Here is a 17,496-nt window from a genome sequence, read left to right as displayed (position 1 = left end):
GAACGTTCGGTTTTTCATCGAGGGAAAAGTAGTTAGTGTGATTAAAACCATATTTGGTTCAGGAATTGGTTGGAGAAAATGCGAGATTGCAAGGAATAATTTGCTAATCCCAGCTAAAAATTCAGCCATTGAGGCAAGCGAAGTGAATCGTGAACAGATAATATATATTCGCGAAATCAGCAGTGGTGTCGCCTGTCATTTGAATTACAACTTGCGTGCTAATTCGACGAATTCGGACATCGTGAAAGTAAATTCATGCAAAGGATTAACTATACTAAGTGTCGTTGAATTCTTTTTCTCTCCATTCAAACGGGAAAATTAACAAGTAAGAAATTTTCAAAAAATATTAAATTTTTTTCAAATTTGTGATTAAAACGTTGCATGAATTTGTGAATTCGTTAGTCCTGAAAACAATTTTTAGAATACTTTATTGATTTTAAACTTAATTACTGCTTTATTAAATTATTTATTTTTTTTATTAAATTACTTACTTACTTTATTTTTTACTAAATTACTCCATTTAATTTCCCCGAGTATAATATGCATTTAAAAATATTTCATATTTGGAAAAATTATGTGCATAATATATTTAATTTCACTATATTAATTTTGGCTCAAAATTAATTTTATCTTCCAGACTCCAGTTTGAATATATCTGTTCTTTTATAATTTAATAATCGGAAACTAAGAAAATTTTTTATTGAATTGATATCTTTTAATTTAAACCACAATAACTTCATTAACGGAGTCAAATGAATATATATACTACGTACAGTTTAAAAGTAATTAACTTCAGTGCCTGACATTATCATTCACTTCGGAAAATGAATAAATATTTGCACTTTTAAAACAGATATTTGTTTAAATATATTTAACACATGTAGGGAATAATATTTACACTTAAAATTTCGAGAATTTTAGAGTCAAAGAAACTTCAGAAGCTGAAATGTTATTATTTGGCTTTGGAAGTCGTAGCAGGGGAATCAAAATTCGGAACAGCTTTAGTATTGGTCCTTTTGGCAATTTTTTTATTTGGCGACAAACTTCGGTCGCCAAGGTAGACCCGGTTTTGAAGATCGGAAAAAAATGGCGGATTGTCAACAAAACCCGATCTAGACTAAATAACAATCCTAAAAAATAAGCTCTTAATCAGAATAAACAGTCTTTCTCTAATTTTCAATATTTCAAGTACTGCTATGATAAATTCTTGAAACACTACTGTAAATGAATTTATGACAATTATTATGTTATGAGTAATGAAATTTACAAAATGTTAATATTTTTAATTACAAAATATAATGTATTAAACATTAATATTTTAAGTTGTTAGTTCATATTTATATTTTTTTATATTAGTACTTAGCTAATATTTTAAATTTACAAAAGGTTAATTTTTATGTTTATGAATAATGAAATTTACAAAAGGTTAATTTTTATGTTTATGAATAATGAAATTTACAAAAGGTTAAAAAATGCATTTCAAACTAGTATATGTTACTTTAGTTTCTTAGATGCTGTTATTAAAAGAAAATAAAAAAATAATTCAAACTGAAGGAAATCAAATTCAATTATAATGGGCAAGTTTTGTACCAGTGTTAGAAATATTTTTTATGATTAAATTTTGTAAATGGTAAAAATATTAAGAAGTGCTTATTTTTTAATCCCTCAATTTATTACAAGTAATTTATGATTACAATTTAAAAGCTAAAATTAAATTATCATAATGAGTAAATTTTGTACCAATGGTAATAATACAACAATCATCGTAAATGATAATTTCTGTGAAAAATTCGAACAGTCATTGGAATCCACTAGTGGTGGAGTGATAGCCACTGAACAGTGGTAGTTCAGGCTGGCTATATGGGAGTTTTAGTAGTTTTCCGTAGATGTAATGTGAATCTGAGCCAGTTTCTCTTAAAAAGTACTTTATGAAGGCATCCTTCTTCTGCTAGCCAGCATATGTATTTATTTTCTATTCATAATTCTCTCTTATTTTCTTATTTCTTTATTCTAAATCTTACTTCTGAAGAGAAGAAGTGTTGCCTCTATAGGTAAAAAAATATGGTCAATATATTTGCAAAATCCTGTCAGTTTTGGAAAGCATTTAAATAAACTAAATACAAAAATGCATTACACTATTTCATGTACTGAATAATTAATCAGGGAACAAAGTATATTGTAACGTTCCTTTATTTTGTAACCAGAGTTATTTTATGCTTGGGATCTTTACTGTCAATTTCCTCCATCCGTTTTCTCACCAGAATCCAAATGAAGTTTTTATTTTGTAAAACAAACCGTGTTTTGCCTTTTGAGGCCACATTAATAGGTTGGTAGATAAGAAAAGATTTGTAGTCTTCAGCCTTGCATTATAATTGCTGATAGTTGAATTCCATGCCAGTTAAGTTTTTAACCAACTTTGCATTAAATTGATTTGTGCAGCCTTTGGGCTACAAATTTATTTGAATTTAAATTTTACATTTGAGCTTAATTGTTATCATGCCACAAGTGGTTGACTGAGTCATAAGCACAAAGTGTGCCTTCTGTTCTGTACATCTAAACTTTATAATAGAATAAAAGTATATCTTAACTTAATAAGAATATATCTAAACTTTATGATAATAACATTTAAAGACATTGAAATCAGTATCTAAGTGCTTCCCATGTAGTCAAATTTTTATATATAAATTGTACTCTTACTTTTATTATAGAGTTTTTATTACAAAAAATTCAGATTTCTGTTAGATAAAATGTTTAAGTAATGTAGAAAATTTGCATAAAATTTAAAATAAAAAGTCAACTGTTATGTCAACATATTATTAATAAAAGTAATAATACTCAGTGAAGGTTATTCACATACAGCTGTTAGGTTGTAAGATTTACAAAATTTGAGAACTCTAAATTATAAGCAATATATTCCACAATCTAAGCAACATTATATTTTTTATAGTCAGACAAATTATGAAAATGTTATAAAAGCAATAATGAAACCTGATTTTGATCTTGATTTGAACCTATGAATTCATGCAATTACACATCCCTTTAGTTCTAATATGAGGTAAATAAGTATTTTTAGACCATGGTAATTTTGATCTCCTTAGCAAAGGAAACACCAAGAGTTTACCTCATGCTACTGAAAATGTGTTTTTTTTCCTTGGGGGGGGTGGAGTTTATAAGAATATGCAGAGTTGACATATGAAAAATTGTTGACTCATGTGATGTAATATTAAAAGCACCAGTTTTAACTATCAAAAATTTGGCTTTAAAAAAAAAATTAAATGTTGTGCTTTCCTAACACAAAAGTAACTTTTAAGAAAAACACACAATTTATCTTTCCTGCCATCAAAGCTCTGATACCTATCAAATTCGTTACGTGGACAGAAATGGCGGCACGTCAGTATTTAGGGTTACCAAGGTTATCATAATTTTTCATTTATCGCTCCAAAATGTCGCCAAACAAATTTCTCGCCAAAAAGGACTAATACTAAAGCTGTGCCCAAAATTCTAGTAAGCATGAATTCGTTATGCTCTGTAATCCGCGTAATTTAAAGAAACGATACTATTTTCTAATTTACGCGAGTGATTAAACAAATGTTACTGCTACATTTCTACATTACGCAAAGTATTTCCTTTCTGACTTGTCTTCAGTCCGCAGCAAAATTTTTAAGAAACACTCTGCAGGTGTAGACGGAAACAAATCGGTATTTTTAAGTAAAACATTAAAATACTTCTTAATTCGTAATATAGTTTCAAAGAATTAATGTACTCTGTAAATAAGAGAAGAATTAGATTAAATGCAAAAGAATAGAATAAATGCAAGTGTCCCTTACTTTTAAGAGAAAGAGATATTCTCACTGAAAAATTATCATTTAATTTAAATTGAAACTACAAAATTACTTGAAAAAATTTTTATTCAATTTTACTGGATGACAGTTATAATATGGTTATGACAGTTATAATATGGTTAGAAGTATCGAATACCGCTGAAATCTATGAAAAGCGATTACCATCTGTCGCGAATAACATGGCTCTTCAAACATCTGCACAGTTTGTAAAAATGATGAATTTTAAATATTTCTATTATTTATTGTATTCTCTTAGTGTGATTTTGCTTAAAGCGTAATACTTGATACTTAAATCAGTTGTTTTGTTCGCCTTCGACTGATATGGTGATTAGCGAAGATGGTTACTAATTTGTTGTACCCGTGCTCGAATCCCTTAGAAGAAATGGATATTTGTAAATATTTATCATCTTTATGACATGGGAGCAATTAAAATGCTATGAAGCTAAATGTCCCTGGAGAGGTTCAAGGTACTGGATGAGAGGTAAAAGATCTTTGCAGTCTTTTCGCGGGGTCTTTGTTATCCATCAGAACAGGGTCGGAACAGGGCAAACTGTCACATACAAACAGTTAAAAGCCTTGGTAAGTTAAAAGCCTAAAAGCCAGGCACCCTCCTCCATTTGACCTCGATAAATTCCCGGAATTAATGAGTACATAACTCAAGATTCAAACATAAGTAACGATAAAAACATTAAATAAGTAAATAATAATAATAATAATAATAATAATAATAAAACTGAAAGGTTGCAGATGTTAAATTACGTCCAAAGGGGCAGTTTTTTAACCTTTTGTGTTACCTTTATTTATCATGTTCTTTGCACTTGAACCATAAAATTCAGTTCAACAGCAATGTCGGAAAATAATTTTAAAATTCGCACATCTTTAGAATTTCCAATATACAGTTCTGCGCGCTAGAGTTAAAAAGGTTCCCCCCCCCCGTAGGCGTAATGGCAAACCGCACATTGAGTTGATCAATGTTAGGGGAATTTCGCTAACTGCGCATGCCCAGAATATAATTTGGTGCAATTACAACTTTGGCGCAATTTTAAAAGAAGATATATACGGTATATGGTTGATATTGTGTTATCTGGGCGTAAACAGGTCGGTGTTTTAAATCTTGTTAGGTTGTAAGTTGCTTCATTACATAGAGTGTAACTATCGATTGTATACTACGCAAATTTTAGTTTAAGAAGTATTACAAAACAGGAAACATTACAAGATATATTAGCTGGATGCTTATTGTTTATAATTCTGAGGAATAAAAGCAAATGAGTATTTATCATACGTTCCATTTCCATATATTTTAAGAAATTAAGGAATAACTTCAGTTTAAATTACTGAAGTAAAGTCAAATAACTGATATTAAATGTAATGTTTATAAATAAAATAAACCAAAATGAAATGAAACAGGAGCACACGCAATAAGTACGCACAAATTTTCGGAGTATTTCAATTGTAAACAGTAAATCCAATATGACAAACAGGTTTGTGTAGGGTTGCTTATGCCCTTAGTCGCCAGTGTTTTCTCCCACGCCAACGTTACACCATTTAACATGCGCAGTAAGCGAAATTCTTTAGCATTGATCAACTCAATGTGCGGTTTGCCATTACGCCCCCCGTAGAGTGTTGTCATTGCTCGCTTTTAAATCTTTGAGTTTGTTAATTTGTACAAGTTTTACAAAATATGAAATCGATAATAAAACAAATTCCAAATTTCAAATTTGGGATTTTAGATGCCTATATTCGCAGTAGGATTACGTCATTCAAAACTGGATGGCTCTAGGTACCGTTGTTCTGTCACAATGGGAGAAACATATATATATTTGTGCAGATTCTTCATTTTTTAATTTCTTCAAATATAATATAGGGCGATAGTATTTGGTGGCAACGATTTGAAAAGTGATACAGCCTTTTAAAGTTCTCATTGCAAAATCGCAAAACGAAAAGAATAGTCCTTCAGGGACAAAGCCCATTTGGACTAATAAATTTGCCTGTCTGTTTATGCGCGGATGTATGTTTTTACATATTTTATTTTTCTTTTCAAAATCGATTAAAAGGTTTAGTACTAAGAAATGAATAAAGAACATATTACAACTATCGAGCACAAGAAAGTTGTTTTAACCTTTTTATTTCATTAGATGTTCCGCCATTAGGCATTGTACGGAAAGAGAAGCTTGTCTCGTGGAGGATTTTTAATGGAAACTAGCTAGTATCCATGTTACACATGGGTAAAACCAAAAAAACATCCACGCAACAGCCCACTCGCCAGTACTGAAACCACGAATCGAACTACCACTGTTCAGTGACCGCTCGGCCCCTGGTGGAGGTTGTTTTAATATTAAAACAAAAACTTAGATTAATCGAAAGATTTGAACTTGGCAGAATCGTTTCAAATGTAACAAGAACAGAAGAGGTAGAAAGTGATACAGAAAATTCATGAGAGGAAAATACTGACAATTACATTACTCTCAAGTTAGCGATAATTTTTTAAAATCTTTACAGGATTTTGTTAATTAAAAGGGATTTAAATACAGTACTAAGGAAGCGCTTTAAATTCAAATTGAAAAGCACGCAATGAAATTCAACAAATATTTAAAACTTCTAAAAAACAAAACAAAATTATTGATTTTTGAAAGAAATAAACATATGCATTATGCAGGAAAATACATAATATGGCTTATCAATTTTTGTTATTATCCGTGAGCGATTTCTCCAGCATTAACCTGGATAATTGATAGAACACGATATGACACTGTGCTTCTCGGAAGTAAAATTTTAAAATAACATCATTTACTTGCAAATATTGGTCGAAATACGCCTATCAAATAATAGTTCAAATTACTTTTTAGGAGAGATAATGCAAACGAATTCGTACAACTAACAGGCAAACCTCTTCAAACTGCAGACACATCTATTCTCTATCAATATCAGTATATACACTACTATCGATAAAAACGTTCCGCCAACTTTCGGTGAATGTCAGCAAACGAAATCAAATCAGAAGTCGAAATTGTGGAAAGAGGATGCGTTCTCTGTACTTTTTTTCCATAGTTTCGACGTTTGAATCGTGCGTTTGATACTGTTGCAAAGTAATTAATCTAATGCGGTATAACCAAGGCCTACTAATTGACAACTATACAATCAGCAAACATAAAATTGTAGTAAAGTCAGTAAATAAAAAACAAATATTCCGTACTGAAAGATGTATAGAAACGAATACATAGTACGAATAGAAATGATTACATAAAAGCAACAAAATATTTCACTTTTTTGTGGAGTCAAGATTAAGTCGCAAAATTGTTTTCCTGGGCTAAATTTCAGGACTATTTAGAGTATTTAATATTTTGGGGATTTCCATTTTAGGGGTAATTTTTCTCTAAGCATTATTCTTCTGTAATCAAAAATTAAAACCGAATTTTACTTCTTAATGTGATTAGCTAGATATGAAGAAATCAACTGTAATTTTAAATTTGTGAATAAATAAATAAGTAAAATTGAATAAATAAAACCAACATAAATGAGTAAAGCAAATCAAAATTAATCTTGTATTTCGAATGTTTTTGTTTCGAGCAGAACATATCTCTACACTTCTATCCACTGAAGAATAACTGTACTGTAATCATGGTATTCAGTTTATTAGGTTTGCATGACCAGTATAAGATTTTCCGCGATTAAAAAAATATAATCAATACAGCATAAAATCCGAATATTATTTTCTTTCTTAAATTTTAATATTCTACTTTTGATTTTAATGAAAAACCTATTTATTCATTTATTTTGAAGCATATAGATTTTTCTGTCATCTTTCCAATGGTAATGATGGCGGTCTTGGATTGGTCAGGATATCTTTCCCAACTGATTGCTTACTCAGAATTATGCACCTCCTTTCTTTCCACTCTGCCACTTCTGGTTGATGCTTATTTAATATGTGGAGTAAAGAATGGCATGTGGAGCATAACACCTCTCAGGATGCATGCATATAACCCACTCGAGCCAAATATTTTGGACAAGCTGCCACACAACGTGAAAAACTAATTAGATTTGCAAATAGCGAAGCTCTTTCTACCTGATCCACCACATTTGATGGCAAAGCTTTTGAGAATAATTTATGGAAGAAATACTTTTTCCTAAACTATTAGAGAAAAGGTGGTATTAAAATTAAGAAAGGGATATGCCAATGACAATATTCTATCAAAAGATATTTATGCTGAGTAAAAAATAATTAATTACTTTCAATCTAAAAGGAGATATCATACATCAAAGGAGACTTTTTTTAATATTAAATAGAATCTATCTACTGGCAATGAATTATTTTACAGAATCTAATTTATAAATTTAACAGCTTGAAAAATATTCTTATTGCACTGAAAGTGATTCTTAAAGTGTAACTTTTATAAACTGATAATTTTTAGAGTGTTCGGAAGAAAACCTCTTCTTATTTACTTACGTAATACTAGCTGATTTGCATAATTTTATAAATTTGTGAAGATTTCTTAGTAAATTGCACTTAATAGACATTTTAAAATATCAACGGATTGGAGACTACTCTAAGCTTTCAATAAAATTTCGACAACTCTAGCTAAAAATAGTGTGCATGGACAATGTGTGTGTTTTAATCTCAGAAAAATGTCTATATGCCTGTTTATCTCATGGCTTTTGGTTGCAGAAATGAGTGCAATTTGCCGCCCAAGACTGATCTACACACTAATTATGAGTTAAAACATTATAATTGCTATTTACTTGCATCATGTTCTTCTATCAACATCTGTCGTTAACCCTAACAGTTTTCTAATTGTTTGAGTATTTCATATTCCATCCTGTGACATAGGATATATTAAACATTACCACCATATAGCTGCGATAACATTGGCGTTCAGTACCCACAGTTTACAAATGACCTTAAGTTTAAAGTTCTGAATATGCGGAAGTAGGGCAAAGACCTTTAAATAGTGAAATCTCTTCAGAACTATCTGACTGTAATAGTCGTGAGTATAAACGCCTATCAGCGAGTTTCAAATCGATATAATCTGGTAAAAGGGTACCTATACAGATTATTTTAGAGTTTTCAGACAGATGCACACTTTTGCTCAAATCTCTTCTGAACTGGTGATTGCGGGTAATCGTACCTATTTGGGGGGTTGAGAATATTTGATTTGTGGTTTCTGGATTGGTTGCTATGTTGGTATTTCTGAAAAGTTTGTTTGGATGTCAGTTTTCCAAATTGATAACTTCGAAATAATCTACAACAATGTTTATTTTATCTTCTTATTGTTCCAAAATAGCGGTACGAAAATCTCATTGTCATGCTGAGACATGGCATGAGGTGACTCTACTGATTGTTCATTTAACAAGCATACATAAGTGATTATTATCTATCGCTTATAGGCTCATGCCTAAGATAAAGTACATCTTTACAGTGCGATCGGAAAAAACTAACTTTTTGGAAACAATAGCGTTAAATTACAGAATGCTACTTGATGTAAAAAAGAAAATGGGAATGTTGTATTCAGCTATAATTGTTATGAATATATCATATGCCTTACCTTAAATTATAAAGACAAGATATGTCAAAGTAAGCCGCATTATGAATTGCGAATTTAAAAATACTTTCTTAGTTATTTAAACATTTAACTACCATCGTAAATTGAAATACCTCTAGTTTAGTTTTAAAATAACATTTTAAAACAATAATAAATTTAATAATTCTACTTGTTTTAAAATAACATTTTAAAACAAGCAAATCTCCTCTCGATGTAGCAAATTACTTTTAATAATAAGAGCTATATTTTCCGTGATTAAAGGTGATTTCAGATTATAAATCAAAATTACATTAATATAAAGCTAAATTACATTTCAAATTGCATGGCATATTATTAACATGCATCTTGTATCAGCTCTATGTTCTTTGCAAAGGAATGTATGAATAAAGTCAGTGTACTTTGCATTAGATAACTCGTCTCTGAAATAATAATGCATCATAAATAAATATTATTCATTTCTTTATTATTTCCTCCTTATTTGAATTTATTATGTTATTTTTAATGCATCTCAATTTAGCTTAATTTGAATTTATTACTTGGAATTTATACTGATAGCTGACTTTCAAAATCGTAAAATTTAAAGTATAACTTACACAGTTTTACTTCAGTAATACTTTTGAGTTCGTATTGCTAAATCAGTCAAAAGCAGGTGTTAAATGGACTTATCTGAGGAGTCAACAAATACACTGAATTTGAACTTGCGTGAATATCTGGCACCCGAACCTCTTTAACGTCTGTACAATTGCATAATTGTTTTTGTTACGTATCGAAATAATTTCCTACATGTGAAAGGAACCTGTGAATTGCAATGTGAATACCTACATGTGAATACCGAATCAAAATATTTTCCTACATGGAAAGAGAACACGTGAAGTTACATATCAGTACGTTTTTTATGTTTTTGTACATATAATGAAAACACGTTAAGTTATATATCAAATTAGTTTTCTAGAGTACACATTGTAATACTTCTTTGGCGAAATGAAGCAACTCCAATGATGGAACACAGCAATAACTTTTATTTAACACTAAAAAAAATGGCGACATACAAACAAGAAGAGAAAAACATATTCTAACATTTAAAAATAAATTACATTCTTCGTGCGAGAGTCGCACGTGGCACTCGAGTCTGGTTTCAAATATTGCCATACACAAATACCTTAATGTTCATCTATTTAAATTGTTTAAACTACAAGATTTTAATATTATTTAAAGCTGTTACAACCTCTCCCCCACGGCGAGACTTTTTCCGAAGGGAAAAGTTCTGTAAAATTCGACAGTTTAATAAGCTCGGCTTGCTCATTTGCTTAAAGAGAAAAGATAACTTCTCTCATAAGTTTCCAAATTTTCAGGCCGAAAATTTTTAATTTTAAACAAATATTTTTACACCACATTTAAAAATAGGAAGAAAATTGACAGTGTTCAAATTAGTCTTCTTTTTTTTTCCTTGAGGCGCCTAGATCTCTTCCATGGCGGATCAGTTCCTCGGCTATATTTCAAGGCAAAGCCTTTCCTCAGTTCATCTGTGCCTTTCGGATAATATTTAATTGTCCTTTGCTTTCGACAATTGCTTTCTTCGTCTATTAGCAGCGGCTTTGATATTAAATCAAAGGCCGAAAGATGAAGATAACGCTGCATTGCAAAATGATTCTCAATATTAATTTCTTTATCGTTTTTCAAATTTTCGTGAAAATCTTCCACGTTTAATTCTGGTGACTTAACTTCTTCAAAGATATCTCTGGATGCTTTATTTTCTTCTTTCATCGGTTCCAAGATCTTCTTTTCAGCTATTTTTCTTTTCCTTTGAACTTTAGTAGAGACGGCATTAACCTGGTGAGGATAATTATCAGGTTCCTTTCTTTGTTTATTCAACAGTGCAAAAGTTCGATTGCCTAATAAATACCTTCCTTTGTCGAGTTCATCTCTAATAATGGCAGCCTTAGTTATTACTCGCCCAAGATCGCAATTTAGTTCGATCTTAGCCAATGGTAAACAGCTTGGATTCAAATCTAATGGCTGTTGCACCCACACATTTTCACCTGTCAGCATTTCCGGCATGACGTATTTGCGACAAACTATATCAATACTAGCACCTGAATCCCTTAATATAGGAATTTTATGACCATTTACGTAACCCATACTAGTATAAGGTAATAGAAATTTATCCTCTGGTTTTGCACTAATTCTGTTAAGATTAGCAGGAGATTCGGTACTATTCTTAAGTTTTGGACATTGGGGTCTTAAATGTTGATAGGACCCACACTGATAGCATTGTGGCGTCTTTCGTTTTTCATATTTATCATCTGGACGTGGACTTCTAGGTCTGTGAAACCAGCTTTGCGAATTAAATCCTGAAGACAATTTTTTCTCAGTTTTATTTTTTTTATCTGAACTCAATTTACCTTGAGTTAGTGCATTGTATCTTTCTTTCTGCCGATCCACTACAGGTCTTTTTTGAAAGTTTCCGCAAACGTTTTCATAGGCATCAAGTTTTTCAGCTAATGTTTTAGATGAAATCATCTCTACCCACTCATCAAGAAAATGATCTCGAATTTCAGGAGGAACTCGACGTTTAAGTTGGTCAATCACCATCAAATCTAGCAACTGATCAAAAGTCTTAACTCCTAGACCAGTCACCCATTCTTTGCAATAATTTTCTATTTCATAATTGAAATCCACCCATGTAGATTCGGTACTCTTTTGATGTTTCATAAATTTCTGCCTAAACTTTTTCGGGCTTAGTTTAAACCGTCTTAACAATAAATTCTTCACGTGCTCATAGTCTTTAGCTTTATCGGAGGGTTCTCTAGCTATTAACTGGGATACTTCGTAAGGAAATAGTCCTAGTAAATGAGATACAAATTCTTCTTTATCAATTTTAGCCCATTCTGCTTGCCTTTCAAACAATAGCAAATATAGACTGATATCTCCTTTCGTATCATCAAATTTCTGCATAAGGTGTTTCTGCATAAGGTGACGCAGCTCCGTTTTCGGCCGGATCTGTCCGGTATTTTGAGACTTTGTCTCTGCTTCAAGTCTTAATCTCTCTAATTCATACTGTTCGTTCCTTCTCCGCTCTTCTGCTTCTTCCTGTCTCCTACGTTCTTCTCTTTCCCTTTCTTCCCTCTCTTTCCGTTCTTCTCTTTTCTTTTCCTCTTTCTCTTTCCGTTCTTCTCTTTCCATTCTCTCTTTTTCTCTTTTCTCCCTGTCTTTCCGTTCTTCTATTATTGTATCTAAGACTCCTTTGATGAATACTTCATGATAATCTCTACTTTCAACAATTTTCTGTTTTAAATCGATTATTTTCAAATCTGCAGTCACATGAACTCCCAGTTCAGCCGCGAGATTTTGCAAATCTTCCTTACGAGCTCTTCCCAAGTAAGACATTTTTTTTTTTAATGTTTAAAATTAACAAACACTGTGTTCTTTATATTTCCTCAAAATAGCTCAATTCAATTACTTTAATTAATTAATGCAGTCAGGAATCACGAAATTAAATGCACTTTGTTAAGTACGTATACCTCAAAAATGAAATATTTAAATTATATGAAGTTCATTCTCTTTACCACATTAATTGTGATTAAAATAAGAATAATAACATAGAGCAATATATATATCGACCGTCTGGACAACTAAAATGAATATTAAAAATAATATCCAATACGATAATAAAATAAGACAATTCAATATTAAAAGGAAGTAATAATCTGGTATCGCTAATATTGCGTTCAGTGATGAACTAATAAAGCAATTCAATATTAACAGGAAGTAATAATCTGATATCACTAATATTATGTTCAGTGATGAACTAATAAAATAAAAATACGCACGATTATTCGATCTGGGTCGGTGCCTCCAATATAATTAAGACTGTAATACTTTTTTGGCGAAATGAAGCAACTCCAATGATGGAACACAGCAATAACTTTTATTTAACACTAAAAAAAATGGCGACATACAAACAAGAAGAGAAATACATATTCTAACATTTAAAAATAAATTACATTCTTCGTGCGAGAGTCGCACGTGGCACTCGAGTCTGGTTTCAAATATTGCCATACACAAATACCTTAATGTTCATCTATTTAAATTGTTTAAACTGCAAGATTTTAATACTACTTAAAGCTGTTACAACATGAAGTTACATATCGAAATGTTTTTCTACATGTAAAGAAAATACGTGAAATTATATATCGAAATATTTTTTTACATGTGAAGAGTATATGTGAAGTTATATATCGAAATATTTTCCTACATGTGAAGAGTACACGGGACGTTACATATCGAAATATTCTTTTACATGTGAAGAGTTTTTAACGTGTGACATGCTATATGAGGAATTGTCATTACAATTATCATCATTAAATTTCTTCTTATGCTTTTTGAACCACTAATAAATTATATTGCAGAAAACAATTTAGTATCTTATTAATCTGAATTTTTGTTCGAATTTGCGTTCTAATGTTAAATTTATTGAACTCTTGCTGTAAATTAAAAGTTACAACAGCAAATGTGCACAAAAGACAGTTAAATTAGGATAACTAAATTATTTGTGGATGGTTTGATAAAGTACTATACATCCAGCTCCTATATGCCTCTAAAATGATCAATAGGTAGAGGTCAAGTTTATAACTTCTGTGTCCTTATACCAACTTGCATTGCTTGTCCTCTTACTCATGCTCATAAATACAAGATGCTCATAGAACATGTCCAGATGCTCATAGAAATGCTCAGATGCTCATAGAAATGCTCAGATACTCATTTCCAGATGCTCATGGATGCTCATAGAAAAAGTGTCCAGTGACTGAATTCCTGGGAACTTCTTAATTTCCAATACACAAGATAAACTACTAAATTAAGATTTTAATCTATTCTTTATTACCCACTATTTGCAAGTAATACAAATTAGAGCGGAAACAACTCTGTGACTTCTGGTAAACTTACAATAAAAGCTGATTTTCGATATGCTAAAATGTGATTACATCATTACAACAGCAAATCTTACGCAGGTTTACAACATCTTTGGGTCGGAACAGAAAACTAGTTAACTGTTTGGCTCTTATCGAGCTTTGTCAAAACTTGGAAAACTTGGTTTAAAGTCTAATCACTAGTCTTCGAGCAAATTCCTCAGCAAGAAGATTGCATTCCTGAACAAGTTCCAATGAGATCACGGTTAAAATTACATTCTAATTTTAAACATGTCGCTTGCCATACGATTTGCATAAACCTCCGAGAGAAGCGATTATCGTGCTAAGCAGTATAGGAAAGAATTTAACGTAGAGCTAACTATAAGTGAAACTTTAATTACAAATGTCACTAGTTGTTAAGGAACTATGAGGATAAATTTGTATTCCTTATTTTCTAAGACCAAACTGAACATTTTGTTTCACCAAATATACAGATTTTAATGAGCAAAATACATATTCGGTAATATTTTCTCCGAAATTTCTGTAATCATTGTTCCTTAATTCTATTCTGAAAGAAATAATGTGTCTATGAATATAATGAAATAAGAAGAGAGTAAATTATATTTCAAACTAATTTCTTTAAAAATCATACTTCATTCTAAAATCCTTTTATCTAATTCCTAGGATCAGTGAAATAGCTAAAATATAAATTTTCATCTTATCAGATATGTTTATTCTAGATATCGTAATTCATGTTTTATTTTGCGTTTTATTCTGTGAAAATAATTATCATATATATAAATGTATCAGTGAGGCGATCATTATAATTAAAAACTAAACCCAAAAAGGAAAATTGTTGCCGAATTCTCATTAAATTTCAGCTTCGAGGCATTATATTTCACTCGTATTGCTGCAAAATTTAAATTACTCTTTTTTTACTGTAAACCAACATTTAATATATAATCAGAAAAAAATTTTCCCCTTTTCTAAGATTACTTTCTAAGATTCTGTTATAGCACGGGAATAAATGCCCATTCAATGCAAAGATTCTTATAAAAATTACTACCATTTAAATTATTCAGCTTACTAAAGTAGCTTAAGTTTAATTTTTCGACTTAATAATAATAAAGAATGAGGACGGTTTTTTTAAACATCTCTAAGCAAAATTTTTCAAGGTGCTTATTGTTTCAGTTTGTGCATTTTATGCCTTTCTTTGTAGGAAAAAAATATCTCTTGTCTACAAAAAACATTTGTTGAAAGCGCGAACGTAAGAAATCCAATTCATTTTCAGTTTTGAGTTTTGTGAATTAAGTTTTAAACATTTGAAATGTGTTTAGAGGAGTCTTCCGAAATTTTTTGGCCGGCACGTCATGCAATGTTACTTTACGTTATATTTTACTAACAGCTCATATTTTACTAACAGCCCGATCTTGCAAATGCTGCTATATTGGAGATATAAGATCTGTAATTTACTTTGAGCGAGTTTGGTATCAAACTCATAGCAAGTAACCAACAACTCACCTTGTATTAGACACATGATATAAGATCTTGAAGTTTAGTTTCCACCTCAGCAGCGGTGGAGCTGTAAAATTGCTGAGCACTGATATTTGGACACGAGTTAAAATTGCCAAGAATGAGCTGCCGGCTCGTACTGGCATTTTTCTGTATAGCCTGAATGTAAGCCAGCTTTCCTTAAAAAATTATCTAGAAGGCATCTCTTTCTTTAAGCAAATATTCTTGGCTCACTTTACCGTAATTTAAATAATCCATTATCTTCCATGGCTGCCAACATTTTAACTTTATTTCAAATATACGTGGCGCAGAAGTAGCGGCATATGTTTGAATAGCGTTTATGTTTTTTTTTTTTTTTTTTTTTTTTTTGTTGTTGTTCTGAAATTCAAGTAATTATTGGTGTCTCAAATATAAAGTACATAGTTGAGAAATGTGAAAATATTAGGTGTGGTAATTATGTCTTTCAAATGGACGCCATTCCAGCTTCACAAAGAGTGGCTCTGTGCAGCATATTTATTGTTCATAACTTTGGGAAGAATTGCTATTCACTAATCTAGGCCGGACATTGTTTTTGAACTCATGAATCTAGGCCCGCGTATGGGTTTTGAGCTGTTCGATGGTTGCTGGTTTTTTGACGAATGCACACGTTCATTGAGCTGTTCCCCTGGAACAGCCTTACTCGTTGAACATTTTCGAGAGTTCGAATGGATGTCGTCTACCCGATTTTGGGCCCAATTGTAAACTGAATAAGGTTGTCGAAAACGTGCTATTAGACAAGGTGAGGATGATGCATTTTTTATTTTCAAAATAGAGTTTTGTCAGTTTCGTTCACTGTTTAGGATTCTATTTCACCATAGTGAATCTCTCAAATGTAATTCACAGTCCTGAAAAACGAAAAATTAAATAAACAAATTCTAAGTCATTGCAACCCATGCCCGAATTCTGTGAAACTCTGTTTAATTAAATTAATTTAAAATACATTTCATTTATATATTTATAATTTTATCAATTTGATAATTTATACGTGTATTTGCATCATTATTATCATTTATAGAGTTTGTTTCTAAAGCGCCATATTACGTATCCGATATACTTGAACCATTTGTTTATATATTCTTCGAACTCATTTTTGTACCTTATAATTTTTTTTAAAAGATGCGTGTACTCTCTTACCAAGTTTAAATTAGCATAAAATAAATTTATACGTATACGGTATTTTTTTATATATGACTCTGCTGCTACATCGCATATTTTGAATTTTACAAATCAAATTTTGACATTTAATTAAGACAGACGAAAAACATGCCAAAGTAAAGCATAAAATTACAAATCACCAATCTTTAGTCTTTATCGATTTCTATCGATTTAGAGGGCAAATAGGTACAGGTCCCTCTTCATCAGGAGCAAAATTCGTCACAAACAAGCAGATTTATTTTTGCTTCTGCTGAAGATCTGTGTCTGTTTGCCCTAGAAATCTATAGAACCTAGACTAAAATCTAGAACACAAGGTTGTTGCTGTGTTAATTTTATGACTCTTAATGACAAAAAGTAATTTATTAAAACAATAGTAATTTTAAATTCATTTCAAAATCCTTCTAATTAATTTGAAGATACCATGCAATTAAATATTTGCAACTCAAAATATAAAGACTAGTGATTATATACGCTATCCTATCAGCTTTATTTATACTCGAGTGA

At 31.0% G+C, this 17,496-nt stretch overlaps 1 protein-coding gene across 1 annotated transcript in view; it reads left to right on the top strand.

The window, feature by feature from the left end:
• Positions 1 to 301: 301 nt before the first annotated feature.
• The window catches only part of LOC118181778 (uncharacterized), a 288,201-nt gene continuing 271,006 nt past the window's right edge, over positions 302 to 17,496 (top strand). Inside the window, exon 1 of the mRNA XM_085818801.1 lies at positions 302 to 325. The gene's annotated coding sequence lies outside the window, so the exon portion shown is untranslated. The remainder of the gene's footprint in view (positions 326 to 17,496) is intronic.

This window comes from Stegodyphus dumicola, chromosome 6 (genome assembly GCF_044657685.1).
Source record: "Stegodyphus dumicola isolate Sdum_Otavi_A_Nest chromosome 6, ASM4465768v1".
Classification (NCBI taxonomy): Eukaryota; Metazoa; Arthropoda; class Arachnida; order Araneae; family Eresidae; genus Stegodyphus; species Stegodyphus dumicola.
The sequence above is the reverse complement of the archived record's forward strand: the minus strand, read 5'-3'. Positions and strand labels throughout refer to the sequence as shown.